We start from the raw sequence: 19,400 nt of genomic DNA on the forward strand, positions 1-19,400 counted from the left end.
TAGTGGTCTTGTTGTATTCTTCAACTAATCAGAGCTGGATTAAAATATCCTCAGAGGGGCTTCCCTGGTGGCGCAGTGGTTGAGAGTCCGCCTGCCGATGCAGGGGATGCGGGTTCGTGCCCCGGTCCGGGAGGATCCCACGTGCCACGGAGCAGCCGCGCCCGTGAGCCACGGCCGCTGAGCCTGCGCGTCCGGAGCCTGTTGCTTCGCAGCGGGAGAGGTCACAGCAGTGAGAGGCCCGCGTACCGCAAAAACAAACAAAAAAAAAAAAAAAAAAAAAAAAAAATATCCTCAGATTACTTAGCCAAGGGTTGTACAAATGTACGGTTTCTTTTTTAAAGGGCAATATATTGAATTGTAGATTGTCTCAGGTAGTATGGGTGTTTTTTCTCAGATTTTTTAATGTCAATCTGTTATGAGTTTACCCCCATAAAGGCAAAATCAAAAACGATCAACACAGATTTTCTTTCAGCAGGATAATGTCAGTAGTATGGTTATTTTAACAAAATTAATTCTAATCCATGAACATAGTATATCTTTCCATCTGTTTGTGTCACCTTCAATTTCTTTCATCAGTGTCTTATAGTTTTCTGAATACAGGTCTTTTACTTCCGTAGGCAAGTTTATTCCTAGGTATTTTATTCTTTTTGATGTGATCATAAGTGGAACTGTTTCCTTAATTTCTCTTTCTGATAGTTCATTGTTAGTGTATAGAAATGCAACAGATTTCTGTACATTAATTTTATATCATGCAACTTTACTGAATTCACCGATGAGCTCTAGTAGTTTTTTGGTAGTGTCTTTAGGATTTTTTATGTATAGTATCATTCTTCCCAGTTTTATTCTTCCCTTCCAATTTGGATTCCTTTTATTTCTTTTTCTTATCTGGTTGCTGTGGCTAGGACTTCCAATACTATGTTGAAAAAAAGTGGCAAGAGTGAGCATCCTTGTCTTGTTCCTGATATTAAAGGAAATGTTTTGAATTGAATCTACAAATTCAGTGCAATCCTTATCAAAATACCAGTGGCATTCTTCACAGAACTAGAACAAATAATTTTAAAATTTGCATGGAAACACAAAAGACCCTGAATAGCCAAAACAATCTTGAGAAAGAAGAGAGCTGGAAGTATCACACTCCCTGACTTCAGACTATACTACAAAGCTACAGTAATTAAAACAGCAGGGTACTGGAACGAAAACAGACACACAGATTAATGGAACAGAATTCAGAGCCTAGAAATAAACTCATGCATTTATGGTCAATTAATCTATGACAAAGGAGGCGAGAATATACAATGGGAGAAGATGGTGTATTCAATAGTGGTACTGGGAAAACTGCACAGCTACATTAAAATAATGAAATTAGAACATTTTCTCACACTATATACAAAAATAAACTCAAAATGGATTAAAAACCTAAATGTAAGACTGGAAACCATAAAACTCCTAGAACAAAACAGAAGCAGAACATCCTTTGATATAAGTTGTAGCAATATATTCTTGGATCTGTCTCCTAAAGCAAAGGAAACAAAAGCAAAACTAAACAAATGGGACCTAGTTAAACTTAAAAGCTTTTGCACAGCAAAGGAAACCACTGACAGAATGAAAAGACAACCTATTGAATGGGAGAAAATATTTGCAAATAATATGATTGATAAGGGATTAATACCCAAAAAATATACGCATCTCATACAACTCAACATCAAAAAAAATAAACCAAACAAACCAAGATTAAAAAATGAGCAGAAGACCTGAATAGTCATTTTTCCAAAGAAGACATTAAGATGGCCAACAGGCACGTGAAAAGATGCTCAACATCACTAATCATTGGAGAACTGCAAATCAAAACCACAATGAGATATCACTTCACACTTGTCAGAATGGCTATCATCAAAAAGATCACAAATCATAAATGTCAGTGAGAATGTGAAGAAAAGCGACCCTTGTACACTGTTGGTAGGGACATAAACTGGTGCAGCCACTGTGGAAAATAGTATGGAGGTTCCCTAAAAAATTAAAAACAGAACTATCATATAATCTAGCAATTCCACTCCTGGGTATACATCTGAAGAAAATGAAAACACTAATTCGAAAAGATATATGCACCCCAATGTTCACAGAAGCATTATTTACAATAGCCAAGATATGGAAGCAACCTAAGTGTCCACCAACAGATGAATGTTGCTGTACAGCAGAGACTGGCACAACACTGTAAATCAACTGTATTTCAAAAAACAAACAAACAAACGAATGAATGGATAAAGAAGATGTGGTATATATATACAATGGAATACTACTCAGCCATAAAAAAGAATGAAATTCTGCCATCTGCAACAACATGGATGAACTTGGAGGGTATTATGCTCAGTGAAATACGTCAGACAGAGAAAGATAAATACTGTATGTTATATGCAGAATTTAAAAAATAAAACAAACTAGTAAATAAAGCAAAAAAGAAACAGACACACAGATATAGAGAACAAACTAGTGGTTACCAGTGGGGAGAGGGAAGGGGAGGAGCAAGATAGAGGTAGGGGACTAAGAGGTACAACTACTATGTATAAAATAAGCTATGAAGATATATTGTACAGTACAGGGAATATGGCCAATATTTTATAATAACTATAAATGGAGTATAACCTTTAAAAATTGTGAATTACTATGTTTTACACCTGAAAATTATATAATATTATAAATCAACTGTACCTCAATTTAAAAATTCACTAAAAAATCTTTTTTTAAAAGGGCAATTTAAAATCTTTTCCTCAGTTTTAATAGTGATTAATATGCATTGTGATGCCATGGGCTGTTTTTGTAGAAAGAAACTATTTGAAAGCATTTTTGGACACTGTTTCATCAGATGTGGTTGCTAAAGATTTTGTTTTGTTCATGTATTCTTTTTACAGTAGGAAGTCAAAAAACGTGGGGAATGACTGATTGGAATAAAGGTCTGTGTGAAGGAAATAACTGAGTTATGTTAGTAAACTGTGGGAGAAAGCTTAAATGGGGCAGCCATAAATCAAGGCACTGTTATTAATCTTTCTCCATTCCAGTTATGTAATAAAACTTCACACAGAGACATATACATGCACACACATACATACATCATTCTTAAAAGAGATACCATTTTCAATGGTATCCTTTTTCAATAAGAAATTTTTGATAATTTTTCAATAAGATAATTTTTACAGATATTGTAGATGGTACAATTACATTAGTAGGTAACATGGATTCCAAACTTCTATTTTTTTCAACTCAAATAGGTTCCAAATATGTAGACTTTATATAGTTTTCATGTCTACTATCCCTTTTTTGAAAATTAGTGTGTATGGGAAAGCAAAGTTGATTTTTCACAGAATTTAATAACAGCTGGATTCCAAGTGTTGAAAATAAAAGATTTATTTTATTATTTATTTATTTTTTTTTTTTGCGGTACATGGGCCTTTCACTGTTGTGGCCTCTCCCGTTGCGGAGCACAGGCTCTGGACACGCAGGCTCAGCGGCCATAGCTCACGGGCCCAGCCGCTCCGCGGCATGTGGGATCTTCGCGGACCGGGGCACGAACCCGTGTCCCCTGCATTGGCAGGCAGACTCTCAACCACCGTGCCACCAGGGAAGCCCTATTTTATTTTTTTTATACAGCAGGTTCTTATTACCTATCCATTTTATGCATATTAGTGTATATACATCAATTTCAATCTCCCAATTAATCACACCACCACCAACCCCGCCCCTTTCCCCCCTTGGTGTCTATACATTTGTTCTCTACATCTGTGTCTCTATTTCTGCCCTGCAAACTGGTTCATCTGTACCATTTTTCTAGATTCCACGTATATGCATTAGTATATGATATTTGTTTTTCTCTTTCTGACTTACTTCACTCTGTATGACAGTCTCTACATCCGTCCATGTATCTACAAATGATCCAATTTGTTCCTTTTATTGGCTGTGTAATATTCCATTGTATATATGTACCACTACTTCTTTAACCATTTGTCTGTCGATGGGCACTTAGGTTGCTTCCATGACCTGGCTATTGTAAATAGTGCTGCAATGAACATTAGGGTGCATGTGTCTTTTTGAATTCTGGTTTTCTCTGGGTATATGACCAGAAGTGGGATTGCTGGGTCATACGGTAATTCTATTTTTAGTTTTTTAAGGAACCTCCATACTGTCCTCCATAGTGGCTGTATCAGTTTACATTCCCACCAACAGTGCAAGAGGGTTCCCTTTTCTCCACACCCTCTCCAGCATTTGTTGTTTGTAGATTTTCCCATGATGCCCATTCTAACTAGTGTGAGGTGATACCTCATTTTAGTTTTAATTTGCATTTCTCTAATGATTAGTGATGCTGAGCAGCTTTTCATGTGCTTCTTGGCCATCTGTATTTCTTCTTTGGAGAAATGTTTATTTAGGTCTTCTGCCCATTTTTTGATTGGGTTGTTTGTTTATTCAATATTGAGCTGCATGAGCTGTTTATATATTTTGGAGATTAATCCATTCTCTGTTGATTCATTTGCAAATACTTTCTCCCATTCTGAGGGGTGTCTATTCGTCTTATGGTTTCCTTTGCTGTGCAAAAGCTTTTAAGTTTCATTAGGTCTCATTTATTTATTTTTGTTTTTATTTCCATTACTCTAGGAGGTGGATCGAAAAAGATCTTCCTGTGATTTATGTGAAAGAGTGTACTTCCTATGTTTTCCTCTAAGAGTTTTATAGTGTCCAGTCTTACATTTAGGTCTCTAATCCATTTTGAGTTTATTTTTGTGTATGGTGTTAGGGAGTATTCTAATCTCATTCTTTTACATGTAGCTGTCCAGTTTTCTCAGCACCACTTACTGAAGAGACTGTCTTTTCTCCATTGTATATCCTTGCCTCCTTTGTCATAGATTAGTTGACCACAGGTGCGTGGGTTTATCTCTGGGCTTTCTATCCTGTTCCATTGATCTGTATTTCTGTTTTTGTGCCAGTACCATACTGTCTTGATTACTGTAGCTTTGTAGTATAGTCTGAAGTCAGGGAGTCTGATTGCTCCAGATCCATTTTTTTCCCTCAAGACTGCTTTGGCTATTTGGGATCTTTTGTGTCTCCAAACGAATTTTAAGATTTTTTATTCTAGTTCTGTAAAAAATGCCATTGGTAATTTGATAGGGATTGCATTGAATCTGTAGATTGCTTTGGGTAGTAGAGTCATTTTCACAATATTGATTCTTCCAATCCAAGAACATGGTATATTTCTCCATCTGTTGGTATCATCTTTAATTTCTTTCATCAGTGTCTTACAGTTTTCTGCATCCAGGTCTTTTGTCTCCCTAGGTAGGTTTACTCCTAGGTATTTTATTCTTTTTGTTGCAATGGCAAATGGGAGTGTTTCCTTAATTTCTCTTTCAGATTTTTCATCATTAGTGTATACAAATGCAAAAGATTTCTGTGCATTAAATTTTATTTTATTTATTTTTAATATATTTTATTTATTTTTATATATCAGGTTCTTACTAGTTATGTGCATTAATTTTGTATCCTGAAACTTTACCAAATTCATTGATTAGCTCTAGTAGTTTTCTGGTGGTATCTTTAGGATTCTCTATGTATAGTATCATGTCATCTGTAAACAGTGACAGCTTTACTTCTTCTTTTCCAATTTGCATTCCTTTTATTTCTTTTTCTTCTCTGATTGCCATGGCTAGGACTTCCAAAACTATGCTTAGTAATAGTGGCAAGAGTGGATATCCTTGCCTTGTTCCTAATGTTAGAGGAAATGTTTTCAGTCTTTCACCATTGAGAATGATGTTTGCTGTGGGTTTGTCATATATGGCCTTTATTAAGTTGAGGTAGGTTCCCTCTATGCCCACTTTCTGGAGAGTTTTTATCATAAACGGGTGTGGAATTTTGTCAAAAGCTTTTTTCTACATCTATTGAGATGATCATATGGTTTTTATTCTTCAGTTTGTTAATATGGTGTATCACACTGATTGATTTGCATATATTGAAGAATCCTTGCGTCCCTAGGATAAATCCCACTTGATCATGGTGTATGATCCTTTTAATGTGTTGTTGGATTCTGTTTGCTAGTATTTTGTTGAGGATTTTTGCATCTGTATTCAGAAGTGATATTGGTCTGTAATTTTGTTTTTTTGCAGTATCTTTGTCTGGTTTTGGTATCAGGGTGATGGTGGCCTCATAGAATGAGTTTGGGAGTGTTCCTTTCTCTGCAATTTTTTAGAAGAGTTTAAGAAGGATGGGTGTTAGCTCTTCTCTAAATGTTTGATAGAATTCACCTGTGAAGCCATCTGGTCCTGGACTTTTGTTTGTTGGAAGATTTTTAATCACAGTTTCAATTTCATTACTTGTGATTTGTCTGTTCATATTTTCTAGCTCTTCCTTGTTCAGTCTTGGAACATTATACCTTTCTAAGAATTTGTCCCTTTCTTCCAGGTTGTCCATTTTATTGGCATAGAGATACTTGTAGTAATCTCTTAGGATACTTTGTATTTCTGTGGTGTCTGTTGTAATTTCTCCTTTTTCATTTCTAATTGTATTGATTTGAGTCCTCTCCCTCTTTTTCTTGATGAGTCTGGCTAATGGTTTATCAATTTTGCTTATCTTCTCAAAGAACCAGCTTTTAGTTTTATTGATCTCTGCTACTGTTTCCTTTGTTTCTATTTCATTTATTTCTGCTCTGATCTTTATGATTTCTTTTCTTCTACTAACTTTAGGTTTTGTTTGTTCTTCTTTCTCTAGTTCCTTTAGGTGTAAGGTTAGATTGTTTATTTGAGATTTTTCTTATTTCTTGAGATAGTCTTGTATTGCTATAAACTTCCCACTTAGAACTGCTTTGCTGCATCCCATAGGTTTTGGATCGTCGTGTTTTCACTGTCATTTGTCTCAACGTATTTTCTTATTTCCTCTTTGATTTCTTCAGTGAGCTCTTGGTTATCTAGTAACGTATTGTTTAGCCTCCATGTGTTTGTGTTTTTTCCTTTTTTTCCCCTGTAATTGATTTCTAATCTGATAGCACTGTGCTCAGAAAAGATGCTTGATATGATTTCAATTTTCTTAAATTTACTGAGGCTTGATTTGTGACCCAAGATGTGATCTATCCTGGAGAATGTTCTGTGCACACTTGAGAAGAAAGTGTAATCTGCTGTTTTTGGATGGAATGTCCTATAAATATCAATTAAATCTATCTGGTCTATTGTGTCATTTAAAGCTTGTGTTACCTTATTAATTTTCTGTTTGGATGATCTGTCCATTGGTGTGAGGTGTTAAAGTCCCCCACTATTATTGTGTTACTGTCTATTTCCTCTTTTATAGCTGTTAACAGTTGCCTTATGTATTGAGGTGCTCCTATGTTGGGTGCATATATATTTATAATTGTTATATCTTCTTCTTGGATTGATCCCTTGATCATTATGTATTGTCCTTCCTTATCTCTTGTAACATTATTTATTTTAAAGTCTATTTTATCTGAGTATTGCTACTCCAGCTTTCTTTTGATTTCCATTTGCATGGAGTATCTTTTTCCATCCCCTCACTTTCAGTCTCTATGTGTCTCTAGGTCTGAAGTGGGTCTCTTGTAGACAGCATATATATGGGTCTCATTTTTGTGTCCATTCAGCAAGCCTGTGTCATTTGGTTGGAGCATTTAATCCATTCACATTTAATGTAATTATTGATATGTATGTTCCTATGACCATTTTCTTAATTGTTATGGGTTTGTTTTTGTAGGTCCTTTTTTCCTCTTCTGTTTCCCACTTAGAGAAGATCCTTTAGCATTTGTTGTAGCACTGGTTTGGTGGTGCCAAATTCTCTTAGCTTTTGCTTGTCTGGAAAGTTTTTGATTTCTCCATCGAATCTGAATGAGATCCTTGCCAGGTAGAGTAATCTTGGTTGTATGTTCTTCCCTTTCATCACTTTAAATATATCATGCCACTCCATTCTGGCTTGTAGAGTTTCTGCTGAGAAATCACCTGTTAACCTTATGGGAGTTCCCTTGTATGTTATTTGTCGTTTTTCCCTTGCTGCTTTCAATAATTTTTGTCTTTAATTTTTGTCAATTTGATTACTATGTGTCTCGGCGCGTTTCTCCTTGGGTTTATCCCACCTGGGACTCTCTGTATTTCTTGGACTTGGGTGGATATTTCCTTTCCCATGTTAGGGAAGTTTTCGACTATAATCTCTTCAAATATTTTCTTGGGTCCTTTCTCTCTCTCTTCTCCTTCTGGGACCCCTATAATGCGAATGTTGTTGCGTTTAATGTTGTCCCAGATGTCTCTTACGCTGGCTTCACTTCTTTTCATTCTTTTTTCTGTTCTGCAGCAGTGAATTCCACCATTCTGTCTTCCAGGTCACTTATCCGTTCTTCTGCTTCAGTTATTCTGCTATTGATTACTTCTAGTGTATTTTTCATTTCAGTTATTGTATTGTTCATCTCTGTTTGTTTGTTCTTTAATTCTTCTAGGTGTTTGTTCTTTACTTCTTCTGGTATTTATTAAACATTTCTTGCATCTTCTCGATCTTTGCCTCCATTCTTTTTCCGGGGTCCTGGATCATCTTTACTATCATTATTCTGAATTCTTTTTCTGGAAGGTTGCCTATCTCCACTTCATTTACTTGTTTTTCTGGGGTTTTATCTTGTTCCTTCATCTGGTACATAGCCCTCTGCCTTTTCTATCTTTCTGTGAATGTGGTTTTTGTTCCACAGGCTGCAGGTCTGTAGTTCTTCTTGCTTCTGCTCTAAAAGATTTAAAAGGTACCTGCAAACATTTTTTTGGTCAACTTCTATGGCTTTTCTTCCTGTTTCATCTTATAATCATATACTCATTTCTCTTAGGACATAAAAACAATGCTAACTATATCTAAGATTGTACTATATTTCTTACTTGTATTGAAATAGCTGTCATAGCATTAATAATAATAAAATGTGACATTTTGGTTAGGCTCAATTAAATAAAAATTTAAAAATACTTTATAAAGGGACTTCCCTGGTGGTCCAGCGGATAAGACTCCACGCTCCCAATGCAGGGGACACGGGTTTGATCCCTGGTCAGGAAACTAAGATCCCACATCCCACATGCTGCATGCCACACGGCGCGGGCAAAGAAAAAAATAATAATACTTTATAAAATACTTTTTAAAACTTTAAAAAATACTTTAAAATGCTTTTTAAAATACTTCTATATATTCAGAAAACCAAAAACTGAGTTTTTCTATTTTCTTGCTCTTTACTAACATTAAGTAATATAAGCCATGTGATTTACTGTTTTATAATCAGTTAAAATATTGTTTTGAGTGTACCATGTATTATAAGTGAGACAGAGGGCAATAAAATAAGGCAGGCCTCATGCAAACAGATTGTGTATGGGGGCGCCTCATCCTTTGACCTGATGGGTCATGCTGGAGGTTCTCACCATCCCAGGCTTACACAAGTGGACACAGAACAAGGTGCTTAATAGCCCATAGACTGCTTTTGGCAGTGATTCATCTGAGGCCTCCTCATTGCCCCAGAGCCGATGAAACATCAGATGCTGATCACCCAGAGTGAGGTGGACGTTTATGAAGCACTTGCTGTGGTTCTTCCCATCCTTCAAAGTCCAGTTCAAATACTCTTTTTTTTCTTTTTTTAAACTTGAACAACATAAATTTATTTTCTCTCTGTTTTGGAGCTGGAATATTGAGATCAGGGTGCCAACATTTTCAGGTTTTGGTAAGAGCTCTCTTCTTGGCTTGCAGACATCTTCTTGCCATGTCCTCACATGGCAGAAAGAAAGAGAGCTCTCTGTTGCCTCTTCTAAGGACACTAATCTCATGCCAGTTCAAATACTCTTTCTTCCTTGAAGCCTTCCTGAAGATCAGTTTCTAGTTGCATTTTTCTCTGGTTGTACTCATGTATGCCTAAGAGGAGTTAACTTCTTTTTCGCTGCATTCTTTTTTCACTCTGCCGATTACAAGGACATCTGACAGGCTGCCTGCCGTGTGCTGGTTATTCGGGGATGTGCTTGTGTGTCTGTCCCTCTTTCCAGCCCTTTGAGGGCAGGAACTGAGATGGATTCTTCCCAGCTTTCTTTCAGCACCCTGCACTAACAGGAGCTCTACAGAAGTGGGATAGATTTGTTTAGAGTTTATTTATGACTGGGCCATCCAAACCAATAATTCTCCAGAAGTAAACATCTTCGGGGTGAGGAGAGCCATAGAACCTCCATTTTTCTATTTACACACCCCCTGTTCCTATCCTGACCTGTGTCAACTGCTCCCAAGGTTGCTCCCTCCATTTATATCATCATCTGCCTTTATTCCCTTCTGCCTTCAGACATGCCCAGGCCTTTCTGATCTAGACTGGTTGTGTAAAAGGTGCCCATTTGTTTTTGCACAAACAGCATTGGACATTCTTTCTCTCTGAACATGCTTGAAACTAGAGTTTATGTTTTCTCGTATCAGAGTCACGGCAATATCTCCCAGTTTATAGATAAAACAACTGAAGCCCAGATAGGAAAAGGAGCTTGCCAAGGTCATTGCACTACTACACAGTGCAGAACTAAAAGGCAGGGTACTCTTGGCTGTGTAGTCTGGGATGGGACTTCCTCTACTGGAACAAAGAAGAGCAAATGAATCAACCTAGTCTACGGTGGCCTCTGTGGTCTGACAGAGGCCAAACCTGCCTCATATCTACCTTCTTTGAACAGCCACCTGCCACACTGAGAGTGTGACAGAAGCAGCTGTTGTAGTAATTTACTTGGGATGGTTAATGGATCCCCCCATTCTCTCCTCCTCCTCCTCCTCCTCCTTGTAATACCTAGGATCTCCTCTTTATAATATTCAGGGTCCTCAGGGAATTCCCTGGCAGTCCAGTGATTAAGACACCATGCTTCTACTGCAGGGGGCACGGGTTCGATCCCTGGTTGGGGAACTAAGATCCCGCATGCCACGCGGCATGGCCAAAATATAGGGAAAAAAAGTTAACTCTAAGTTAACTCTCAAGGGCACACTGAACCAGCATTAATTGGGACCAAACAGGTCAGCCCTGGTTTCCCCACTAGGGTTCCCCAAGAAGCCTGCTGGTTTCTAAACTAGGGCCAGGACTGGTTGTGGGCAACTGGCTCTCAATAACTCTCATCCTGATCTAGCTTAGTTTTGCTCTTTTAGTTATAAGAAACCAAGACCCACTCAGGCTAGCTCAGGGAAATTTTTATTGCTGTGGTGGTTCTAAATAAAGATGCATTTGGGGCAATTATGGAATCATACAAATCAAAGAATAAGATTCTTAACAGGGAAAAGTGAAAGGATTGTAGAGATGGAGAGTATTCTTGATAGCAGGCAGCTCCAGGAATCCCAGAAACAGAATTCAAAGGTTCACCTTCTGAATCTCCTCTATTAATGAGACAGACGCTTTCTTTTTTTAAATTAATTTGGCTGCGTTGGGTCTTAGTTCCAGCATGTGGGCTCTTTAGTGCATGCGAGACCTCACTCCCTGACCAGGGATCGAACCCGGGCCCCTGCATTGGGAGCGCAGAGTCTCAACCAATGGACCACCAGGGAAGTCCTGACACTTTCTACATGGGCTTCATCTGCTAACTCAGAGCTTTTTCATCCCACCCCACTGCTATAACATCAACCTTACCTCAAGGAATCTCTGGTGGGCCCTTTCTGATTTGAGTCTCACTAAACTGATGTAGTCTCCCTGTTTCCCAATTCCAAGTTCCCCAAAGATCAATCTAATTAGCCCAGTTCGTTCTTTTGCTTCAGTCAGGTATATTACCCTCAGATTTATAGGTTATCTCCTCTTGGATCAGTTGCTCTGGTCCAATGAACTGCGGCTGCAAGATAACTGGTAGTGTCACTGGGCTGAAGCTGGAACAGATCCCTTTACAGGAAATGTGGATAGGGCAGGCTCTATGACATCTCTAAGATGTGACATGAGCTTGGCTCAACAGATCTATCCATAATTAGCAAATGCTACGGTATCTCACTTCCCAATCTCTCAGTCCACCTATGATTTCAGGTGGACAGTTTGTGCACGTTAGACTCACCTTGAGCTAACAGTATCCCACCTCAAACACCATCCATCGTTCTGCTTCTCTGCCCCAGGCCTTCTCCAATGCTATGGAAGCCACCTGTGTGTAGTCCAGAAGAACAGGGGTTACAACTGTGGTAGGCAGGATTCTAAGCTGCCCCCAAGTTTTCTCTCCCCCTGGTGTGCACACCCTGCATAATCCCCAGGACTGTAAAAATGACGGCTTTTACTCCCATGATTGGGTTATACTACATGACATAGTTGGCCTTAACATAGGGAGATTATCCAGGTGGGCCTGACCTAATCATGAATCCTTTAAAAGCAGAGAGTTTTTCTTTAGCTAGTGACAGAAATGGAAGTCAGAGTTCAAAGCACTGAAAGGATTTGATGCACCATTACTGACATGAAGATGGAAGGAGCCACGTAGCAAGGAAATGGGGACCTCAGGACTGTAGCTGCAAAAAACTGAACTTTGCAACATAAATGAGCTTGAAAGTGGACTTTTCCTCAGAGCCTCCAGATGAGAACTTACTCCAGCTGACACTTTGATTTCAGCCATTTGATACCCTAAGAACCGAGTCATGCCATGCTGGATTTCTGACACACAGAACTGTGAGCTAATAAATGGGCATTGATTTAAGCTGCTAAATTGTGGTGATTTGCTACATGTCAATACACAACTGTCACAACCTTGGAGGAACTATCAACCAGTAGGGGAAGGTAGCTGGGGATAAAGTCACCAGCCTCCCATCCTTCACGCAGACAATTCTGAGAGGAATTCTTCATGCTCTTTGCGTCCCTCCAGCAGAACTGATCCCCTGTAGCACACAGCAGCCACCTTAATAATGCACCCTTATATTGGCTTTTCCTCCTTTCACATCTCACTCCTCCTGTTCCCTCATGCCAGCTTCCTGAGATCACCTCCAAAATAAACTGTCTGCTCCCAAGTCCTTGCCTCAGGCTCTGCTTTGGGGGGAACACAACCAAGACAACTGCTACCAGGAGTAGCCCCAGAAGACATGCCCTCACCACTCAGACGGCAACAAGGACCCCGTTTCTGTTGGTAAGTGAAGCGGCAATAACCCCTGGCCTGTTGTAGCATCATACTCATTCAGACATTCACCTGCACGGGGCTGAAATGTTTTACAGGTTGAAGGGGATGCATGAGTTATTCAGTAGCTCTAGTACTTTGAAAATATGAGGTATTTTTAAGGGTGGTAAAATTGACCCTCTTTTGTTAACTACCTTATAAAACAAAGCTAGAGAAAGGCATGGACATATATACACTACCAAACGTAAGGTAGATAGCTAGTGGGAAGCAGCCGCATAGCACAGGGAGATCAGCTCGGTACTTTGTGACTGCCTGGAGGGGTGGGACAGGGAGGGTGGAAGGGAGGGAGACGCAAGAGATATGGGAACATATGTATAACTGATTCACTCTGTTATAAAGCAGAAACTAACACACCATTGTAAAGTAATTATACTCCAAGAAAGAAATAATAATTAAAATGTTTTAAACTAAAAAAAAAAAAAAAAAAGAAGACTTGAAGAAAAATAGGCTCAGGTAAGCTAAGTGTAAACACAGAGCGTGCTATGAAAGCCAGAAGGCATCCATGGCAATTTTTAAAGAGATTCTCATCTCCTGCACCCACAAGGCAGATTGTGCTACAAGGCAGGGCTAGGACTTGACTGTAAAAATGGCAGAGCTACAAAGGAGACTGTGCAGCCTTGCCACGTTTCCAATGCTAAAGTTGGGGCCTTGACAGGGAAAGTGGGACCCTGCATCCTGGGATCAGGGTATCTGGGTGGATGCTCCTGAGAATCTAGAGCCCTCAGATTCCTCTGAATCCTCCAGACCCACAGAATCAGCCCCTGAGTCCCCTCCCTGGTGCTGCCACAGAGCAGCCTCTGCTTGCCTGGAGACCGTGCAGGGATCTCATCTGAGGCAGATACTCTTCTCGAGATAAAGCCTGGACTCCCCTCAGTACAGTTCCTGCTCTGAGAGGAAACAGCGACTCTGCAAAAGGATGCTAGGACCTGGGGAATCTGTGTGGACCTGGAGGGTGCTGGAGTAGAGAGCAGGGTGTGGGCATATCGGCTACATGGGGACAGTGTCTTGATGTGGACATGCTCTCCTTGACTCTGGACTGAAGACTCAGCAAGAATGCCGGAGCTCTTCTAACGTGCAGGACGCTGGGTTCATGAAGCTGGGATGTGACAGTGGTCCACATTAAATGAGGGGAGGAGGCTGACGCCGCCTTGGCAGCGTGTGGAGGAAGAAATGAGAAGGTTCAGGGAGTGTGAATGTTAAAAAGGGCTTCTGAGGGGAGAGCAAAGAACCCACCACCCTGGGAAAATACAGAGGCCACCCCCCACTAAGGCAATAAGGCATGCACTGGTGAGGGGAGACCGACATCTTCGAAAAGCTTGGTGTTGGCTGTCCTCCGTGCGAGCATTAAGCAGCCACTCTCTCCGAGACCCTAGGACACTGCCTTAGTGTAGGGATGTGTCCCACCCAGAGTAGGATCTGCCAACCTCCACACCTCCACACCTCCCCGCCTCTAGGAATCTCTCCTCCTTCATCTCACAGATGATCTTTCCCTTCCACTTCAGGACATCTAAATGAGTTTCTTTAATGGGCTTAGGCTTTTAAGAAAGTGAAGGGAACTGATGAATGCCAGCTCTGGCATTCTGTTTTAGTTCTCTGGACCATCCCCCATATGGTTCCACTGTACTTCCAACTACAAAAACATATCTGAGGCAAGGACCTGGATCTGGTTTAAGGGACAGGAGGGAAGAGGGAGGAAAGAAAGAGAGGAAACAATGTGTTACATACTCACAAAACTCAAAGGACCAAAATTTGGCAATCGCTGACTTTTAAAAATGTAAAGTGGATTAAAAATCATCACTATAATACAGTAAATCTCACTTCTGTTTTAATATGTTCCTTGAGCTTGGGAGAAAATCATGGACATAGAGCTCTGGGAGCGGCACTGGCTTCACAGCCCATCTTGCCTGTGCCACAGAAGGTAAGGGGTGACCATCACTGCTGCTCTCATTAGTTGTAGGGTTGAGAACATTTCTGCATTTGCTTTCCCACAGTCTTTCTGGGGTTTCATCTCAGTGTGGGCATATTCATGAAGCGTGTGCTGGATGTAACTGGCATCCATGAGCCATGTGGGTTGCATGGACACTAGTGTAGGAGCTGCAGGCCCCCTGTCCTGCGGCATTCTACTTCTGCCGCGGCGGAGTGGCACACTTGCCTCTGACTTCCCTGCAGTGACAGCAAAGAGGAGAACATGGTACATGACAATATTCTTACTGTCCATCAGATCAAAACAAAGGGCAGTTCAAGATAAGCCTCACTATGTCTAGTGCTAACATACGAGAGGAATGTCTGCCATGGTGCTAACGAGCACTATTGTATGTTGAAGCAGTTGTCATTTTCCAATTTATCAGAGGGAACCAAGGTCTCCGGGATAAGACCAAAGCAGAACAGGGGAAGCAATAGTTCTGAAATGGAGCAGGACCCTATGGTCCTTCCCCCATGTCCTCCACCTGCCTTTTATTTGTAAAAAAAAAAATAAAATAAATTTAATCAGAGAAATGAAAAAACGCAGAAGCAAAGGACAAAATAATAGTTTAGTCATTAAACAAAGTCAAGGGCCTCTAGTTCCTGCTCAAGAGCTATAGATGATATTCGGAGCCATATCCTGTGAGCTGTTTTGTAGATACTAAAGCCCCCACCAGGTGGAAGAAGTTAACTACATGATGACTAGGCTGTAGCCATGACATAAGCTGCCACAGTTCCCTGAACTGGCCTCAAAAGAAATGGCAACAAACTGACCCTGGAACTGAAGACTAACTGCACTTAAAACAATCAAGATGACGCTGATCAGACCACCGCATGACCAATTTCAAGACTACTGTCAGAGCTGACTGTGCTGTTTCGGCATGTAGCCCCTCCCTCTGCCTATAAAAGCTCTTGCCCACTGATTGTCAGTGGAGGGGGAATCGGCCTTCGAACAGGAGTCTGCCACCCACCCCAACCCCAGTTGCCGGCCTCCAAAATAAAGCAATCTTTCCTTTCCACTACCTTTGCCTCTTTATTGGCTTTTGAGCAGCAAGTAGCTGGACCCCACTTTTGGTAACAGTTCTACACAGAGAAAAACAAAATACTCGAAAGTCTCAGTACCACCAAAATTTCTGTTTGTCTCTTTTGACTATATTTATAACTTTTTTATGGGTATTCATCAAATTCTTGTATCAGAGGCTTTCAGATTTAGGCAGCAAAATAAGCTACGATATGATATAGTATGGTTCTGGGTGAAGCCAACAAACTAATCAGCAGCACCAGAAATGAAAAGGCTCTTGTTGCCACCGACAACCGAAGGACCTCCCTGGGTTACCACTCCCCCACGAGGACAAGGAGGAGTTTGGAGGCCTTGCACTCTGGCAGTCTGAGAATCTGTGACGGTCACTCAGTTAGGCGTTTCTCATGAACCAGGTCCCTCACAGCGGCCTGCACATCATTGTTCCTAAGGCTGTAGATGATGGGGTTGAACGTGGGGGTCACCACCCCATAGAAGAGGGAGGTGAGCTTGTCTGCAAGGTCCTGCTTGCCTGCCCTCAGGGGGTCCTTGGATTCGGACTTCCCATACATGAAGAGGATGGTCCCATAGAAGATAAGCACAACTGTGAGGTGGGCAGAGCAGGTGGAGAAGGCCTTTTTCCTCCCCTCTGCTGAGGGGATCCTCAGGATGGTAGCGATGATGAACACACAAGAGAAAAAGATGAACAGAACTGGGATGCCCAGGAAGATCACATTGGCCACAACCATGCTGATCACATTGATGGAGATGTCAGCACAGGCCAACTTCAGGACAGCCAGGATCTCACAGGTGAAGTGGTTGATGACATTGTCATCCCACAGAAGGGCAGCTTCACAGCCTGGGATGTCTGAACTACAGAGTTGGTGATACCAGCTGCCCAGGAGCCAGCAGCCATGGGCACGTAGGCAGCCTTGCTCATGACCTCAGGGTACCTCAGGGGGTTGCAGATGGCCATATAGTGATCAAACGCCATCATGCCCAGAAGCACACACTCTGTGGCTCCCATGGTAAAGGAGAGAAACATTTGCCCAAAACATGTTGAGTAAGAGACGGTTTTCCTGAGGGTCAGGAAGCCGTCAAGGATGAGAGGGACTGAGGAGGTTGTGTAGCAGATGTCCAGGAAGGAGAGGTTCCTCAGGAAGAAGTACATGGGATTCTGTAGGAGGGAGTCCAGGATGGTCACCAGGATGAGGACCCCGTTGCCCAGCAGGGTCACCAGGTACATGAGCAGGATGAGCACAAAGAACGTTTTCTCCAGCCTTGGGTGGGCTGAGAGGCCCAGGAGAATGAACCCCACCACGGGGGAGGTCTGACTGGACCTGTCCATGGTGCCTGAGGTCAATCTCAGCACTCTCTGACTCCAAAAAGTGCCTGGGCAGCAGGGCAAAAATCTTCACCCTGCTGAGCTACTGGAGAATAGCTCCATGAATTCTGTCATGTCTAAGGGGCTCTAGAAAAAATATAGTAGAGATCAGTATTTAACTTGTTTTCAGTAAGAATGAAGAGTTAATGTGGATTAACTCATCTGCAGGTGACAATTTTTAAAACTGGGCAAATGATTTTTTAAAAATAAATTTATTTATTTATTTATTTTAATTTTTTTTGGCTGCCTTGGGTCTTTGTTGCTGCACGCAGGCTTCCTCTGGTTGCGGCGAGTGGGGGTTACTCTTTGTTGTGGTGCGCGGGCTTCTCATTGCAGTGGCTCCTCTTGTTGCGAAGCATGGGCTTTAGGTGCGTGGGCTTCAGTAGTTGTGGCACACGGGCTCAGCAGTTGTGGCTCACAGGCTCTAGAGCACAGAAAACTGGGCAAATGATTTAAAATATCTGTGTAAAGCACTGGTGAGGTAAATAATACAACATAGAATCATAGGGTCATAACTCTGGGGGAAAAAAGGAATTCAAAGAAGTATATCCAGCATTTGAGGCTATGTTTCAACTAGGGCATTTGCAGCTTCTGGAGGTGGCCACTGAGAGGCCAAGAAGCACTACGCATAGCCTCCTGGAGGTGGGAACAGGTTTTGAAGTGCAAGGCCCACTGTGAAGGGCTCCTAACTAAACCTCCTCCCTTTGGTAGGGAACCCAAAGGGCAGCACCACAGGAATGAGTGAATCAGAAAGAAACATGCATTTACAAGTGCTATAGCTCAGCTTCAAATCAAGCCCTGAAATTGGATTGAGGTGGCCCCAAATTTTTGATGCTCCCAAATACCTAACAGAAGCAAATATAAATCTACCTTGAAGGAAGGCACAGTGGTTGAGAGTCCGCCAATGCAGGGGACGCGGGTTCGTGCCCCGGTCTGGGAAGATCCCACGTGACGCGGAGCGGCTGGGCCCGTGAGCCATGGCCGCTGAGCCTGCGCGTCCGGAGCCTGTGCTCCGCAACGGGAGAGGCCACAACAGTGAGAAACCCGTGTACGGAAAAAATAAAAAAAAAACAAAACATAAATCTACCTTGAAGGAAGGCAATATCACCCAGTCTCTAAATCATGTCTACAAGTAATTTTGCAAATACAACATCCAGCACACATTGAAAAAGAATAAGGCACACAGGAGACAAGACGACAGAAATGAAAACCAAGAGGAAAAAAAAGGAAATCAAGCCTCTTCTTTTAGGGGGAGGTGGGAGCCTGCAGTTCCTCTTCCCTGGTGTTGCCTGTGGAGAGAATTAACCCAGACACAGTGCCAAGGTCTTAACCTCCAGTTGATCCTTTTGTACATTTGGGGTTCAAGTGAGCCTCTTGTGCACTGTGGCCAAGTTGAAGAGAGTTTGACTGAATGTCCCTTCTTTTCTTCATTCTCCATCTGCCTCACCAGAGGCACTGGCTTCTCCCTAAGACTGTTCACAGAGCCCTGAGTCCTGCTCGGTCAGGACTTCTTTCTGGGAAGCTTGAATCTCTCCTCAGACTTCTAAGAGCTCCCCAAACTAGGATTTATTCTGGACCAGTGAAAAACTGTAGGTGACACTGAGGATGTTGAGCATTTGGTTTTATTTGCTCTGTATCGAAAGTATTCATGAACTTCCCAGATCTCCATCTCTTCAAGTGCTCTCAGTCATCCAGCCCCTGCCTCAATTATACGGGGGCACTTCCTGCCTGGGGAGCTCTGAGACACTCCTCTGGTGGTGCTCAGCACTGTAGTTGTGCCCAAGTCAGTGCCACAATAATTCAATTCAGGTTGACATATTTATTGAGCATCTGTGCTGAGCCAGGCATAACTCTAGGCGCTGGGATCACAGGAAAGATAGTCACAGCCCGTAACCTCAAAGAGCTCAAAATCTAG

The 19,400-nt window shown here is 41.5% G+C and overlaps 1 non-coding gene and 1 pseudogene across 1 annotated transcript; both read right to left on the reverse strand.

The window, feature by feature from the left end:
* Window positions 1–394: 394 nt before the first annotated feature.
* On the reverse strand, window positions 395–511 carry LOC116756183. The gene has a single exon (XR_004350556.1). It is a non-coding gene; the product is annotated as a small nucleolar RNA SNORA69 (small nucleolar RNA).
* A 15,976-nt stretch (window positions 512–16,487) lies between these two features.
* On the reverse strand, window positions 16,488–17,449 carry LOC116755875 (annotated as a pseudogene).
* Window positions 17,450–19,400: the final 1,951 nt, after the last annotated feature.

Source organism: Phocoena sinus, chromosome 6, assembly GCF_008692025.1.
Source record: "Phocoena sinus isolate mPhoSin1 chromosome 6, mPhoSin1.pri, whole genome shotgun sequence".
Taxonomy (NCBI): domain Eukaryota; kingdom Metazoa; phylum Chordata; class Mammalia; order Artiodactyla; family Phocoenidae; genus Phocoena; species Phocoena sinus.